The 18,223-nt window shown below is 36.4% G+C and overlaps 1 pseudogene; it reads left to right on the top strand.

Moving 5' to 3' along the window:
• The first annotated feature begins 15,981 nt into the window (after window positions 1-15,981).
• On the top strand, window positions 15,982-17,323 carry LOC132800806 ((-)-germacrene D synthase-like; annotated as a pseudogene).
• Window positions 17,324-18,223: the final 900 nt, after the last annotated feature.

Here is an 18,223-nt window from a genome sequence, read left to right as displayed (position 1 = left end):
ATGGGAATTAAGATCTTGATATTAGAACCTTATATAGACCAGGATTGGTTGATGCATTTTGGTGACCTTGTGTGGGACTAATTGTTGAGAATTAAGCTGTAAATTTCATAAGTTGGTTTTGTGGCACATGCTTTTTAGTGATAGTTTTATATCTTGGTTTTGATATTTTGTTTCCTTAGAGATTGAGGGTTTTATTTTGATGATGTTTTATGGATATAAGGTGGTTGATATTCTCGATGATAACTTAATCTCCTACGGAATATGCTTTTTGGGACATAACTAGAATATAAGAAAGTGATGAATGTTTTCATATGGTTGGAGGACCTAGTAATTAGTTTATAGTATTTGGTTGTGATGTTAGAATTAAGATTTAAATTTTTTTATTGCTTGAGGTATAAATTCTTGGAATTTGTTTGAAATTGAAAGAATTTAAGGTTTTCTCAAGGTTGATATTTAAGATTATGAGAGGACTCAGACTTGATCTTGTAGTTTCATATTCTTTGATGTTGACAATCTTGAGAATTTTGTTAGGCTTTATAAGCAATCTAAAGCCCTCCATTATAATAAGTATGAGAATTTTTATTTCATGACTTTAATGAATTTGGTGAAAGAAAGATGTTTTTTTATGTTAAGAAATTTGGATAATCAATTAGTAGCATGAATCTTATAATTGCAAGTATTAGGATTGCAATCAGAGGCAAAAAGAATAATCTTAGTTTTAACTTTGAGACACTCGTATTTGGATTGAAGAAATTATATTTAAGTTTTAAACTTCTTTTTGAATTGATGGATGGATTTTTGAGAAAATTTGAGTTGTTACTTATGCTTCTAGGCAGTTGAAAAAGCATGAGCTGAATTATCTGACTCATGATTTAGGGCTTGCTACAACGATCTTTATATTGAAGGCCTAGAGGCACTACTTGTATGGAGTTGCTTGTCAAATCTTTACCGATCATAAGATTTTTAAGTATTTATTTACTCAGAAGGAGTCGAATTTAGGGCAAAAGAGATTGATGGAGTTGCTTAACGATTACAATTACACTATTGACTACCATCCAGGCAACGTAAATATGGTGGCTGATGTATTAAGAAAGAAGTCTACAGGCTCATTAGCTTATATGCAGACAATACAGCTTCCTTTGATGGTTGAGTTGAGAGAGTTGGGTGTTGATTTATGGATGCATAGTTCAAGAGCACTTTATGCTAGCTTCCAACTATAACCGATACTTCTGGATCATGTTCTCGAGGCCCAGCTTGAGAACCCTTACCTGATGAGCATGAGAACGAAAGTTGAAGAAGGGGAACAATTAGACTTCACTATTTGAGGTGATGGAGCCTTGTTGATTAGTTCTAAGCTATGTGTTCCAGTCAATGAAGAGATGAAAAGGCAATACTGGAGGAGGAAGCCCATAGTTCGGCTTGTGCTATGCACCCTGGTAGTACTAAGATGTATCATATCGTATCCTAAAAGAGTATTATTGGTGGGCAGGACTAAAAAGAGAAGTTGCTGAATATGTATCCAAGTGTTTCATTGGTCAACAAGTGAAGGTAGAGAGACAAAAGCCTTTTGGACTTCTACGGCCTTTATCCATCCCATAATGGAAATGGGAGTGCATTACAATGGATTTTATATTCAAGCTTCCTCCCACAATTAAGAGACATGACGGTATTTGGGTGATACTGGATCATCTCACCAAGTTCGCACATTTCCTACCTATTCATGAGAGGTTTTCTCCTTAGAAGTTAGTGGAACTCTTTATGAATCATATAGTGAGTTTGCATGGGGTGCCAATATCGATTGTATCTGATAGAGATCTACGATTCACTTTAAGGTTTTGGCAAAGATTAAAGTTGAATTTGAGTGTTGCTTTTCACCTCTATACCAATGGATGATCTGAGGATAAGCAAAAGAGCAAAAGAGCTCAGGATAAGCAAAAGAGCTACACGGATGTGCGTAGAAAGGATCCTAAGTTCGAATGTGGTGATTGAGTATTCCTGGAGCTTTCTCCTTGGAAGGGAGTAGTACGCTTTAAGTCATCATTATATTGGACCATATGAGATAGTTTATAGAATAGGTCCAGTGGCTTACAAGTTAGACTTACCAGAGGAGCTTGCTCGAGTCCAGGATGTGTTCCATACCTCCATGCTCCATAAGTATATCTCAGATGCATTGCATGTTTTGGAGACACCAGAGATTGAGATGAGGAATTACTTATCTTATGAAGAGCAGCTAGTGCAGATTATATGTTAGGATGAGAAAAAGCTTCACAACAAGACCCTACCCTTAATGAAGGTTCTTTGGAGAAATCACCTAGTTGAGGAGGCAACTTGAAAGCGAGCGGATCATATGCGGAGTCAATATCCTCACCTCTTCCAAAACTAAGGCATGCATTTCATGGTCGAAATTTCTTTAAGGGGGGTAGGTTGTAACAACCCGTATCAAAAAACCCTATTGTATAGGTTTGACCAAGTGGACTGTATGTGGGTCTTAGGTTGACTTTTTCAATGGTTAAGATTTTAGTTTGACTAAGGTACCATTGTGTAGAACTCATCTATACGAGTTTATAGACTGGTGACATGCCAAATTTTGAGTAACAGATAATTGAGAAGTTTTAAGCATCAGTTTTATATCAGTGTCCAAACCATTCTTAAATTTTTGTCTATTAGTGACCCAAGGATCTATATAAGCCTTAGGAAGCGTGTCAAATACGAGATAAATCCTAAAATACACATTTTATCCCTCAAACCCGAGAAAATTCTCTTCAGACCCATGGGTTTGAACTGGATCATTTTGGACACGTTTAATGTCCAACTAGGTCATCTACATTTTGCCCAACTCCAGCCACCAACTTGATACATGCACCACACCTTAGGGAAGCCCACATGACAGTGATCTCAACCATGAAACATCAGGGTGAACAGCGGGCCATTGTATCCAGATCGTACCGGCGAAGTACACCATTCCCCCCATTTTTTGACTCTTTTAACCCATTTTCGTCCTCATTTTGCCCAAATTTTTCACCATTTGAGAGATACATCAAGGAGGATCAGCCGAGATTTCCATCAAGTTTTCTGGCCATCAGAGACATCGTTGAACCAAGGTGAGCACACCATTGTGTTTCTTATCTCTTTGGCTTTCCGTATATATAAATTTTTTGAATTTTGGATATTGTTTGATAAATTTTCTATTTTCGAGTCTATTGGTTAAATACCAGATAAATTGGGACTATGTTTGGACAAAATTGTTTACATTGGTTAAAATTGAGGTTAGATTAGTGTAACTGGATATTAATAGGACCCATTGGAAGGTTCAATTTTGAAAGATTGATCTTCAAGTGAAAAGCCACAATTTTGGATATCAAATCCTAAGGATACATAATATAATTCGATCATTTGGTGTCCAATTTATGTAATTTTATAGTTATACAAATCATTTTAAGTCATTTGGTACATACAAGTGTCTTTGGTTTAGTTATTGGAGTCTGAGAAATATTTTATTATATTATATGTACTCGAGTTGAGCTTGGAGGTGATCCTACAAGGGAGAAGGAGTGAGCATCTGCAGTACTGTGAGTAGTTACATTTTGAAAATGTTTTGGGCATGTTGTAAAATGTTTTGTTTATTTGATTTTTTTTTCTTTCAATTTTTGGAATTATTTTGAGAGAAAAAAACATTAGAATAACCCAAAAACTCAAAGCTCACCTTTTAAACTTTCTTCTCTACTCCTTCTCCATCTTCTTGCGTCTTCTTCCTCATTTCATTGCATATTCTCTAAAGAATGTCCAGTGGATCTTATTAGGTGAGACCACCCGAGAGATCCTGGGAGAGTTTTCGAGATGGGTCCTGTCATTAATACCCTCTATTTTCACTTTACTCTCACTTAAAAGGATGTAAAAAAAAAAAAATTCACAATTGTTATCCCCTATTACCAATTCCATGAAAACTGTGCCACTCACATGATCAATTATTTAATTTATTTGATTTTTCTTTTTCAATTTTTGGAATTATTTTGAGAGAAAAAAATATTAAAATAACCCAAAAACTCAAAGCTCACCTTTTAACTTTCTTCTATACTCTTTAACTTTCTTCTCTACTCTTTCTCCATCTTCTTGCTTCTTCTTCGTCATCAATATCCACTTCTTCGCAACCTCAAAAGCTTCTTCTGCAACCATTCAATATGTCCACCAACATTCAATCGTTCTCAACCTCCACAATGATGAGGCATAGATCATCAACATAGCTTTGCCAATGTTGTGGTCATCACTAATAACGATAGTTTTAGATGGCAACAAGTGGGCATGAAAGATGAGGCATTGATGGACAAATATAGGATTTGTTGTGAGTTGGATCTGTTTCTAAAATGGGTTAGATGAATTGGCTTCTTGGTCATTTCAATTTAATATGGTCTACCAACATTGAAGCCCCTAGCATGATTTCCAAATAGAGAAAAAAGGAGAAGAAGAAAAGATTTCCGATCAGCGCATTTGTTCTCAATGTTGAAGTGTGGCAACTTTGCCACTTGATGGTGCATGTCACCGACTAGCATGCACACCTTGGTATCAAATCCTTTCCTTTTATGAGTTTATATTTTTTGTATGTTTTAAATTGATACAAGGTATATTTTGATAATGTTTTGTGCCTAAGTTATGTATGCAAAAGTATAGGCAAAATTATGCACAAAAGAGTAGGAATGTTATGCGTGAAATGACTATGGTGCTGGATTCATAATTTCCAGCAACATAGTTCCACTATTTATCTTATATCTCAGGTTGCAAATGGAGTTTTGGGCTGAAATTTTGAGGGATGTCTAAAGACCTATATAGAAGACTATGGTTCAAATTTCAGGTCAAAATGACATGGGAAAGTCCATTTTCTATTCCAAACAGATTGTTGTATCTGATGGGCCTAGTATGCAGAGTATGGGTCAGTTTTGGAGCTGTTTGTCCCATGATCCGGTTCCAGAACTTTCCTAGCTCTTGGAACAATATTTCTTGATGACCAAGCATGCTTTAAACCAAGCTTCATAAGCAGATACAAATGGGAACTAAGTAGGTGAAGCTAGTTTGGTTGTTTATCCAAACTAGTTAAACAATAGGAACTTAGCTCAAACCATGTGCCACTTTTTACTATATTTGGAATAGACATGTTGCAGCTGGTTTTTACCTCTTTTGTGTATGAAAAGTTAGGTGTTGACCATTTTACTTTTTAAATTTCAAATACTTTACTCATTTTGTAAGCTCACATGCTTGGCATGTGTGAACTAGTTGTAATTTCAAGCTTATATTGTAAAATGAATGAAATGGCTACACATCTAAGACTTATTTTCAAAAGCCAACGTGGTCCCCTTCTTCTTATCTCTTCTTCAACACCTTAGAACACTTTAGGAACCCTAAAAACTAGAAAACACCATAACCAAAACCTAAAAACACAACTCACACACAACCATTCCCAAGAGCATAACCAAAAGCTTGCTTATTGCTAACACTTCAAGCTAGCTTGCTCTTGGTCATAACCTTCTCACCCCAACAAAGTGGTATCAGAGCAAGGCACATTTTTGTGAGATTTGTGAGGTTTTTGGGCTGGTTCATTCCTTGAGAGTGAAGAGATACTTGAAAGCGCAAATATATTTTCATATTCCTTCATACTCGAAAGCAACATTCACATGGCTTCTTCAAGTTTTTCAACTCCTTCTCCTCCTATCTTCAATGGGGTGAACTACAACATTTGGAGTATCAAGATGCAAGCCTACTTGAAGGCTTATGGTCTTTGGGAGGTCACCATAAATCCCCAAGAACCCGAGCCTTCGAGACAAGGGGCAACGGTCAATCAAATCAAGCACCATGAGGAAGAATTGGCTAAAGGTTTCAAGGCTCTCACCGCCAATCATTCTTGTATTAGTGATACCATTTTCATAAGGATAATGGCATGTGAAAGTGCCAAAGAAGCTTGGGATAAACTTCAAGATGAGTTCCAAGGGAGTGCAAGGACAAGGCAAATGCAAATCCTTAACCTAAGGAGGGAGTTTGAGACTATCAAGATGAAAGACAAAGAAATGGTTAAGGAGTTCACCATAAAGCTTCTCAATATGGTGAATCAAATTAGGGTGCTAGGTGAAAGATTAAGTGACCAAAGGATTGTGGAGAAGGTGTTGGTCTCCTTGCCCGAGAGGTTTGAAGCTAAGATACCCTCATTGGAGGAGTCAAGGAACCTAAATGAAATTTCCTTGACCGAGTTGGTGAATGCCTTGCAAGCTATGGAGCAAAGGAGGAGGATTAGACATGAAGAATCAATGGAGGCTGCATTTGTGTCTAAACAACATCAAAAGACACAAAATCAAAAGAAGAACAAGCTTAAGGTCATAAAGGAGAAAGGTGAAACTAGGAAACCCGAGAGGAAGTCCTATGAACCTTGTCACCATTGCAAGAAGAAAGGTCATCATCCAAGAAGGTGTTGGTGGAGGCCGGATGCATTTTGCCATAAATGCCAATAAAAGGGTCATGTGGAGAGAGTATGCAAGGCTAACAAGAAAGATAAGCAACAAGCAAATGTTGCTAAAGATAATGCAAGTGATAGTGAATCCGAAGAGTTGTTTGTTGCTACTTGTTTTAGTAGCATCAAGAATGATGAAAGATGGATCATTGATAGTAGAGCAACACACCATATGTCTCACAAGAATGAGTGGTTCATAAACTTGGATAGGAGCAGCCACAACAAAGTTAAAATTGGAAATGGAGCCTTGATGGATGTAAAAGGCAAAGGAGATGTGGTGACACACACCACCAAAGGTATCAAGACTATCCATGATGTTCTCTATTTACCTTCTTTATGTGAGAACTTACTTAGTGTAGGTCAAATGCTTGAGAACAAATATGCATTACACTTCTCAAACATGACATGCACTATAGTTGATCCACATGGAAATGAATTAATGTGTGTTGGAATGAAGAATAAGAATTTTAGGTTGAATATGGATGAAAATGGTGCATCGGTTGCATTGAACACCAAAGTTGACAACACCTCTCAACTTTGGCATAAAAGACTAGGCCATGCTAGTTTTAAGTCATTTGTAGGCACACATGAACTTGTTAGAGACATGCCATTGGTGGAGAAGCAAGAACATGTGTGTGAAGTGTGTCAAAAAGGAAACCATACTAGGCTAGCATTTCAATCTTGTTCTTGGAGATCAAAAGAGAAGCTAGGACTTATACATTCAGATATTTGTGGTCCTATGAGTGTTCCATCCTTAAATGGCAGCAAGTATTTTATAACTTTCATTGATGATTACTCAAGAATGTGTTGGGTGTATTTCCTTGAAAGAAAAGCACAAGCTTTGGAGAAGTTTGTAGAATTTATGAAGTTAGTGCAAAATCAATCCGGTTGCACTATAAAGGTGTTAAGAACGGACAATGGTGGGGAATACACAAGTGAGGCTTTCAAACAACTTTGTAAGGATCATGGTATAGTTCATCAATTCACTACACCATACACACCACAATAGACATGTTGCAGCTGGTTTTTACCTCTTTTGTCTATGAAAAGTTAGGTGTTGACCATTTTACTTTTTAAATTTCAAATACTTTACTCATTTTGTAAGCTCACATGCTTGGCATTTGTGAAGTAGTTGTAATTTCAAGCTTATACTGTAAAATGAATGAAATGGCTACACATCTAAGCCTTATTTTCAAAAGCCAACGTGGTCCCCTTCTTCTTATCTCTTCTTCAACACCTTAGAACACTTTAGGAACCCTAAAAACCAGAAAACACCATAACCAAAATCTAAAAACACAACTCACACACAACCATTCCCAGGAGCATCACCAAAAGCTTGCTTGTTGCTAACACTTCAAGCTAGCTTGCTCTTGGTCATAACCTTCTCACCCCAACGCTCAAAACATCAAGTAAAGCCACAAGAAGGCCTACACTGTTGCAGTCATAAAGGAAAACTCAAGATTACAATTCAAGGAAGCTTTGGCAACCATAATTCCCAAATACAAAGTCCCAAAAACATTAATCAAAATTCAACAATTCACTAAAAAATATTAAAAATAAGACCACCAAAACAGCTCATATACATTTCTCATTCCCACTAATTCATCAAACTAAGTCACACTCGCATCCAAAACCAAAAATAAATAAATAAATAAAAAGATCATCAAATCTAAAATAAGAGTCGGAACACAAACTGCGCTGGCGAAGGAGTTCAAGCCCAATAAAAAGCGCCAAAAAAAAAAAAGGAATTATTATTATTTATCATCATATTTTGGTCGATGTTAATTAAATTAAAATTTTAGGGTTTCTTCCATCGCCCAGGAAAATCATAGTTGTAGATTCTTCAAAAAAGGGGTCAATATTAATGGATATACTTGCCTCCTCTCCAGGCTTGTTGAAGAAGCTTGTGACGTCGCAAAGCTGTGGATGATGATGAGGATGAATAAGCAAGAAGATATTTGGAGGAGTAGAGGATAAGGATTAAATGGTGAGTCTTGAGTCTTGTGGATTTTTCTTTTCTTTTATTTATTTTTTTTTCTCTCAAAACAATTCTAGAAATTAAAAAATAAAAAATCAAATAATTGATAACGGGAGTAGCACATGATCACTTTATTGGCAGAACCCGTATGGTTTTCACGAAGAATAGCAATTGTAAAAAAAAATTTTACAACCCTTCAGACCGAAATAATGTAAAAATGGAAGGTATGAATTACATTCTAGCTTTTTCTTCTTTTTTTTTTTTTTTAATAACGTGTAGATATATATATGTGTGTGTGTGTGTGTGTGTGTGTGTATGATCAGTTGTTTGGTTCTTATTGAGCTATTTTTGAATTATAGTTAATTAACTTAATTTATGATTATATGTGTATAGTTCTATTAAATATAACTGAATTAATGTTTCAATTAGTTTTTGTTTATATATTTTCAGCAACATACAGTAATGTTGAAATGTGGTGATCTTGCCACAATGTGTAAGGTAGTTCGGTTACACTTGCACTCTTTGTTTTGCAACATCAAAGACCAAACATTGTTTATGTTTATGCATTTTATTTTATCTTGTAATGTTCAAGAACAATATCCTTTTTGTAATGCCCTAAGCTCATTATCTAGCTTAAGGCCTTTTTTGTCTAGTTGCTGGAATTGTATTTCCAGCAACATAAGTCCACTTCTTGGATGCCGTTTGAAGTAGGTTTGGTATTTGGATCTGAATTTTAGATATGATAAACGAGATATGCAGAGGAAGCAGCAACAAAAAGAATGGCCCAATTTGGAGCTGGGAAGGCTGAGTTAAGCCCAAAACAATCTGACCCTTGTGCAGTGTTGTTGCCCATAAAACTGGGCAAAACTGCCTCGGGTTTGATTACTTTTGAATGGATAAATGGACTTTGTTTTATCTGGTATTTGGGTAGAACATATTTTAGTATTCAAAAAGGCTTCCCTCCAATTTTCAAGTCAAATGGAGCTGGTTTTCAAATTCAAATGCCTTAGACAAGCTGAACTGCCCATTAAAGAAGGTTTCTTGCATGCCCAGCACATTGATTAGAGTTAGTTGAGGTAGTTTGGCTTGGTTGGTTACTTTTAATGCTTTTGTATTTATTGATCAATATGGCAGCATGCCTTATTGTCTTTTTGATGTATTTAAAAGTATGAAAATTGTAATGAAAAACGTTGAGAAAGAAAATATTCAAAAACTGATTTTGAAAAACAACATTTTTGGCTCTCTTTCTCTCATCTACTACATTTTGGTTTCTTCTTCTTCCCAAAAGCTAACAACCTTCTCAAGAACCCTAAACCTCCATTAAAACCAGAAACAAAACCTAAACAAACCCAAAAAAAAAAAAACAAAATCAAGAACCAAGAACCAAGAACCAACAACAATCATTCTTGACTAACACCTTGAATGATTGTGCTTTAGGGTACAACAACATAAACCTACACCAAATTCCATCATGGTATCAGAGCATAGTGTAATTTCTTAGGACCTTATGAGCTTTCAACCTAGACCATTTTATTTGTGAGAGGATCCCCCACCTAAAGCCTTCCAACCGAAACCAAAACCTCCCAAAAAGACTAGTTGAAACTCACCAAAACACCACCACCCGAGAGCTTGTTATTATGTCCATTTTTCAAAACTTTTCAAAAACCATTTTTTCAAATGGCCTCACAATCCTTTGCAACCCCAACACCACCTAAGTTTGAAGGCCAAAACTATTCCATTTGGAGTATAAAAATGAAAGCCTACCTTCAAGCCTTTGGTTTATGGGAAGTCATAGAAGAAGGTTATGTAGTGGAGGAGTTGAGAGCTAATGCAACCCAAGCACAAAGAAATGCACATGAGGCCGAAGTTGCCAAGGGGTTCAAGGCCCTGACTGCCTTGCACTCCTCCATGAGTGATTCCATTTTTACAAGGATAATGTCATGCACAAGTGCTAGAGAGGTTTGGATAAAGCTTCAAGAGGAGTTCCATGGAAATACTAGAACTCGGTAAATGCAAGTTTTAAACCTAAGAAGAGAGTTTGAGACCTTGAAGATGAAGGAGAATGAGCTTGTCAAGGATTTCATGGAAAGGATGCTCAAAGTGGTAAATCAAATTCGGGTCCTTGGTGAGCAATTGACCGATCAAAGGGTAGTAGAGAAAGTATTGGTGAGCTTACCCGAAAGGTTTGAAGCTAAGATTTCCTCCCTTGAAGAATCTAGAAATCTTAGTGAAATAACCTTGAGTGAGCTCATCAATGCTCTTCAAGCAACCAAACAAAGGAGAGCCATTAGAAAGGAGGAGACCATAGAGAGTGCATTCTATGGTGGCCATGGCAACAAAAAGAAGAATAAAGGAAGGAAGAGCAACAACACCAACCAAACCGGTTTTACAACCAACAACAACACAAACAACAACAAAAATGGATGGAATCAACAACAACAACAACAAAGCCATCAAAACCGAGGAGGGCATCCACCTTGCCCTCATTGCAAGAAGCTTGGACATCCACCATCCAAGTGTTTTTGGAGGCCGGATGCATCTTGTGAAATATGCGGAGGAAAAGGCCACATTGCCAAAGTATGCAAGCAAAGGAGACAACAAGCCAATGTGGTTAATGAAGAAGCCGAGAACCTATTTGTGGCCACATGCCTTAAAGTCACAAGTAGTGGTCTCGGTTGGCTTGTGGATAGTGGTTGCTCACACCACATGAGTTTCCAAAAGGATGGCTTTATGGAGCTTGACCGAAACTACAAAACCAAAGTGAAGATTGGTGATGGCCGGTTCATGAAAGTAGAAGGCAAAGGAGATGTGTGCTTGAACACCAAGGAAGGTACCAAAATTATAAAAGATGTGCTATATGTTCCTAGTTTGTGCGAAAACTTGCTTAGTGTAGCACAATTGGTAGAAAGAGGCTTTGCTTTAAATTTTGCAAAAGATGGATGTATCATATATGATGCTTGTGGTAATGAGCTGTTTAAGGTACCATTGAAGGAAAAAAGCTATAGATTGGACCTAGTTAAGAATGAACAAGCCTTAAAAACCAAAGTGGAGTCCATTTCTCAACTTTGGCATAAAAGGCTTGGGCATTCTAGCTATGGTGCCATGAAAAACACCAATGCCATTGTGAAGGACATGCCAAAGATTGAGGAGATGAAAAGCCTATGTGATGTATGCCAACTAGGGAAATCCACACGGCTTCCATTCCCTAAAGCCGGTTCATGGAGAGCTAAGGAGAAGCTTGAGCTAGTCCATTCGGATGTGTGTGGACCGATGAGTTTGTCATCAATTGGAGGATGTAAGTACTTCCTAACCTTCATTGATGACTACTCAAGGATGTGTTGGGTATATTTTCTAACAACCAAGTCACAAGTGCTTGAGAAGTTCATGGAATTTAAGAAGATGGTGGAAACCCCAAGCAATGCAAAGATGAAGTGCTTGAGAACCGACAATGGTGGATAATATACAAGCTTGGCTATGGAGGATTTTTGCAAAGAAAATGGAATGGTGCATCAATTCACAACACCATACACACCACAACAAAATGGTGTTTGTGAGAGGAAAAAGTTCAACCTTGATGAATGCAAACCAATGTCAACACCAATGAGCCTAGGAGACAAATACAAGAAGGAGGATGGCACACCAAAGGTAAACCCGACCCTATATAGAAGCATGATAGGAAGTTTGCTCTATGTATGTTCATCAAGACCGGATATTATGCATGCCACATGTGTTTTGTCTAGATATATGCAAGCACCATCCCAAAACCATTTTGTAGGTGCCAAAAGAATTCTTAGATACTTAAAAGGAACACAAGACTTTGGAGTTTGGTATGATAGCCAAGATGTGATGAGATTAAGGGCCTACTCGGATAGTGATTGGGCTGGATGCTTGGATGATATGAAGAGCACTTCGGGGTATCTTTTCTCACTTGGTAGTGGACCATTCTCATGGAATGCAAAGAAGCAAGCAACAACCGCTCAAAGCACCGCCGAAGCCGAGTACATTGCTTGCTCTTCATGTGCAAATCAATGCATTTGGCTTAGGAAATTATTGGAGGGCCTTGGTTATCCTCAAGAGGGTTCAACCATCATCAAATGTGACAACACTTCAGCCATATCAATAGCCAAGACCCCGTTCAACATGGAAGGACAAAACACATACCGGTGAAGTATCACTCTTTGAGGGAGTTTGAACAAAATGGAGAAGTAAGCTTGGAATATATCAAGACTGAAGATAACCTTGCAGATTTCTTCACCAAGCCACTTCCAAAAGCAAGATTTGAGACCTTGAGGAAGCTTCTAAATATTTTAAGCAAGAACACTAAGGAGGAGTGTTTAAATGTGGTGATCTTGCCACAATGTGCAAGGTAGTTCGGTTACACTTGCACTCTTTGTTTTGCAACATCAAAGACCAAACATTGTTTATGTTTATGCATTTTATTTTATCTTGTAATGTTCAAGAACAATATCCTTTTTGTAATGCCCTAAGCTCATTATCTAGCTTAAGGCCTTTTTTGTCTAGTTGCTGGAATTGTATTTCCAGCAACATAAGTCCACTTCCTTGGATGCCGTTTGAAGTAGGTTTGGTATTTGGATCTGAATTTTGGATATGATAAACTAGATATGTAGAGGAAGCATAAGCAAAAATAGTGGCCCAATTTGGAGCCAGGAAGGCTAAGTTAAGCCCAAAACAATCTGACCCTTGTGCAGTGTTGTTGCCCACAAAACTGGGAAAAACTACCTCGGGTTTGATTACTTTTGAATGGGTAAATGGACTTTTTTTTATTTGGTATTTGGTTAAAACATATTTCAATATTCAAAAAGGCTTCCCTCCAATTTTCAAGTCAAATGGAGCTGGTTTTCAAATTCAAATTCCTTAGACAAGCTGAACTGCCCATTAAAGAAGGTTTCTTGCATGCCCAGCACATTGATTAGAGTTAGTTGAGGTAGTTTGGCTTGGTTGGTTACTTTTAATACTTTTGTATTTATTGCTCAATATGGCAGCATGCCTTATTGTCTTTTTGATGTATTTAAAAGTATGAAAATTGTAATGAAAAACGTTGAGAAAGAAAATATTCAAAAACAGATTTTGAAAAACAACATTTTTGGCTCTCTTTCTCTCATCTACTACATTTTGGTTTCTTCTTCTTCCCAAAAGCTAACAACCTTCTCAAGAACCCTAAACCTCCATTAAAACCAGAAACAAAACCTAAACAAACCCAAAAAAAAAAAAAAATCAAGAACCAACAACCAACAACCAACAACAATCATTCTTGACTAACACCTTGAATGATTGTGCTCTAGGGTACAACAACATAAACCTACACCAAATTCCATCATGGTATCAGAGCATAGTGTAATTTCTTAGGACCTTATGAGCTTTCAACCTAGACCATTTTATTTGTGAGAGGATCCCCCACCTAAAGCCTTCCAACCGAAACCAAAACCTCCCAAAAAGACTAGTTGAAACTCACCAAAACACCACCACCCGAGAGCTTGTTCTTGTGTCCATTTTTCAAAACTTTTCAAAAACCATTTTTTCAAATGGCCTCACAATCCTTTGTAACCCCAACACCACCTAAGTTTGATGGCCAAAACTATTCCATTTGGAGTATAAAAATGAAAGCCTACCTTCAAGCCTTTGGTTTATGGGAAGTCATAGAAGAAGGTTATGTAGTGGAGGAGTTGAGAGCTAATGCAACCCAAGCACAAAGAAATGCAGATGAGGCCGAAGTTGCCAAGGGGTTCAAGGCCCTGACTGCCTTGCACTCCTCCATGAGTGATTCCATTTTTACAAGGATAATGTCATGCACAAGTGCTAGAGAGGTTTGGATAAAGCTTCAAGAAGAGTTCCATGGAAATACTAGAACTCGGCAAAGAGTTCGTTGTGAGCAAATATCTTTCTGATCAAAATTTTTATTCCGAAGACGAAAGTGGGTATCCATTAAAAAAAAAAAAAAAAAAAAAACAAGTGTGGTGGGTGACACAAGTATTGATTAAATTCTCTCTCTCGGTTTTAATACATATATATATATATATATATATACATAAGTTAAAAAATAAAGAGAATTTTCTTTCTCTCTCGGAAAGAAAGCAAAATGATGAAAATTTTGCTATTTATTACAATTTATAACTATTACCGATTTATATTATAAATTTTATATGGAAACATTTAATTCAATAATTTTATATATTAAAATTTTAAAAACAATTTTTTAATAATAATTATTTAAAATATAGCTAAACATCTTAATTAATTTCATTAATAATTATTTACCGGCAATCATAACCAGCATTTTTGAAAGAATAGGGCACACTCACATACTATACGTATTGTATACGCGCCAACATTTTTGAAAGAATATGGCTCTCACGTACTATAAGTATGTATATGCGCTAGCATTTTTGAAAGAATATGGCACTCACGTACTATACGTACTGTATATGCAACCTACGTATAATGGCAGTATAAATTTTTCGATTTCCAAAATGTCTCGAAGCCTTGGACAGAAGGAAAAAAAAAAAACAAAAAAAGGATGCTGTATTTCCAGGATTGGATCTCATCTTTCGTTTTTATCGCACGTGATTTACCAGTGGGGTTAGATGCTGCCAACTAGCTAGCCACTCTTAGTACGTTGAATTTTTTTTAATTTTATTTTATTAATTTATTTATTTATTTTTTACCATAAATAAATAGCATAGCCAGTATCTTCCACTCATACTATCCTGACTACAAGCTTAATATCCTTACTATTTAAAAAAAAAAAAAAGTTTCTATAAATCCAATACCTATTACTTTCATATTACCGAAAGAAATGGTTGTTCCGGTTCTATCAACCCTTCCAGTTCCAAATGCTGCTGCCAATGAATCGGATGCGAATCGCCGTTCTGCCAATTGTCATCCAAGCATTTGGGGTGACCATTTCCTGTCGAAGAGGCTTACCAAGGCTAGAGGTAAGGTATTACATGTCCATCTACCCCCAAGACCCTTCACAAAATGAGGTTCTTCTAACTTTCGCAAAGTTAGATTTCAACTTTCTTCAGCAAGTGCACAAGAAGGAATTAAGTGATATTGCAAGGTATTATCAGATTTGACAAAGTTGTAAGCTTGTGTGTCTCTGTGTTGGTGGGTGTGTGTGTGTGTGTGTGTGTGTGTGTGTGTGTGTAAAGCTTGTCACAGTAGGTGAGGTTGCCCAGTTCTTGGTGGGCGTTTACATTCTAATACCAGTAATAAGATCATCCTATTCCCAATAATATAACATAGACATCCACGAAAAACAACTTCAACCAACATAGAAATATTATATACACATAAATATAACATGATATTTGAAAATGATCAATTTTTTTTTTTTTTTTTTGGTTGGGATTTAGGTGGTGGAAGGAGTTGGAATTTGCAAAGAAGCTCCCTTTTGCAAGAGATAGAGTAATTGAGTGTTACTTTTGGAATTTGGGGTGTTTATTTTGAGCCTCGGTATTACCATGCAAGGAGGACGTTGACTAAATTCATTGTAATGACCTCTGTTATTGATATAATATATGATGTGTACGGCACACTGGAGGAGCTAGAGCTCTTTACTGAAGCTGTGGAAAGGTTTGAATTCCCATTTTCTATGTACATAACTAATTAATGTAATTAGTATATATTTCGCAAAACATGTTATTTAATATAAAGTGTCTTATTTTATTTTCAGATGGGACATTTGTATGGTTAGTCAACTTTAGACCTACATGCAGTTTTGTTACCAGGCACTCTTGGACGCTTATAGTGAGATTGAAGAGGGAATGACCAAACTAGGAAAACCATATTGCGTTGACTATGCTAAACAAGCAGTAAGAACCTCCTGAAAAAAATGCATCTCGTTCTCTTCCCCTAAACCCAAGGAGAGAAATAAGCAATTTCATGAAGAAGGAGAGAAATAAGGCAAAATCATTATATTGAGTTGGTTACATCAATATATAAACTATAGTTGGTCCACCTTTTACAAACTTGACCTTTTAATTATTTAGAAAAAATACTGCTTGTCCCAAAAAAATACAAGCACCATAATAATAATTAAAATACCAAACGACCATATAAAAACAAATAATTATAAATAAAACCAGTTATAAATATGAAAAAGTCTTAATGTTATAAAATAATTTAGGCTGGTGGTTTTATTTCTATATTTATTTTTTATTTTTAGATGATATATCAAGTGAGAGCTTACTTGGAAGAGGCCAAATGGTTTCACAAAAATCACATAACCCGACAATGGAGGAATATATGCCTTTGGCTCTTGATACCTCTGGGTATGGCTTGATGGCAGGCATTTCCTTTGTTGGCATGGGAGATGAAGCTACGAAACACTCTTTCGATTGGTTATTCAGCGAGCCTAAGATAGTAAGGGCATCATGTGTAGTTGCCAGACTCGTGGACGATGTGGTCTCCCACAAAGGTGAAACACAGTACCTATCAAATATTTGTCCTTTTTTATTATTATTCATTCATTCACAAATGAAGCTAGGCTCGCTAGGCTATAAATTGATTTATATATATATATATATAATATAAATTTACAGTTTGAGCAAAAGAGGGGACATGTTGTGTCAGCTGTGGAAAGTTACATGAAACAGTTTGTAGCCACAGAAGAAGAAACAGTGAATGAATTTCGCAAACATGTTAGCGACGCATGGAAAGACATAAACGAAGAGTGTCTCTACCCAACTTCAGTTCCTATGCCACTTCTTGTGCGAAGTCTCCATCTTGCACGTGCCATTGATGTTATATACAAGGATGAAGTTGGCTATACTCATGTTAGCATTGTGCTTAAGGAATTAGTTGCTTCTCTGCTTATCAATCCTGTGTCTCTGTAATATAGTTTATGGAATACTATTTTGGTTCCTCCTAGATTAACAATTATAAACTTTGTAAGATTAATTTATGTGAATTCTATTCTATGCTACGAAAGTGAGAAGTTATCCTAAACAAGTAGTGGAAAATGTTGAAAGGATTGATGTATCTCTCAGTGTAAGCCATATGGAATGAATGTTGTTAATTGGATCTGCTTATTATCGTAACTATCAATTCTTTCTTGACCCCAAAGGAGGTCACTTGACCCCATTTGGTAAAGTGGTTGTATATGGAGTAGTATGGCTAGCAAGAAATTCTTGGGATCTACGTGAGAGACAAAATGGGTTGATATATAGGCATGTCAATGGGCGGGATGGGGTCAGTTTTTAAGATACCATCCCCTTCCCCGCGGGGAATTTTCCATCCATTCCCGTGGTCTTCCCCGTTTTTTTAGATATGGGTCGAGGATGGGGATTTTGCAGGGCGAAGACGGGATGGGACTGTTTTTTCCATTTTTAATTGATATAAATATTATTTTCAAACAAATTAATTATTATGGTCTTGCATGAATGATTTTCGAAAATCTAAAGAGTCAATCTTGTTTTCCATAATGCAATGAGTGTTAGCAAGATCATGTTTAATTATTAACACAATATCATGATGCTGACCAAAAAAAAAAAAAGAACAAGTGCACATACTTGGCCATATTTTTTTTTTTTTCGTTGAATGATCGACAAGTGTAAGAGGAAATTAAAATAAACAATTATATATTCAAGGCAGTTTTGTCATGGAGACAAAGATATCATAGCATTAAAGGGGATTAAACAAGTATACCTCAATGAATGAATTGGATGCAAAATATAAAATTAAAATATTTTGTAAGGATAAAAATAAATAGAAGAAATGTAACAAAGAAGAAATGA

Source organism: Ziziphus jujuba, chromosome 1 (genome assembly GCF_031755915.1).
Source record: "Ziziphus jujuba cultivar Dongzao chromosome 1, ASM3175591v1".
Lineage (NCBI taxonomy): Eukaryota > Viridiplantae > Streptophyta > Magnoliopsida > Rosales > Rhamnaceae > Ziziphus > Ziziphus jujuba.
Note: the sequence above shows the minus strand (reverse complement) of the source record. Positions and strands in the feature narration are given on the sequence as shown.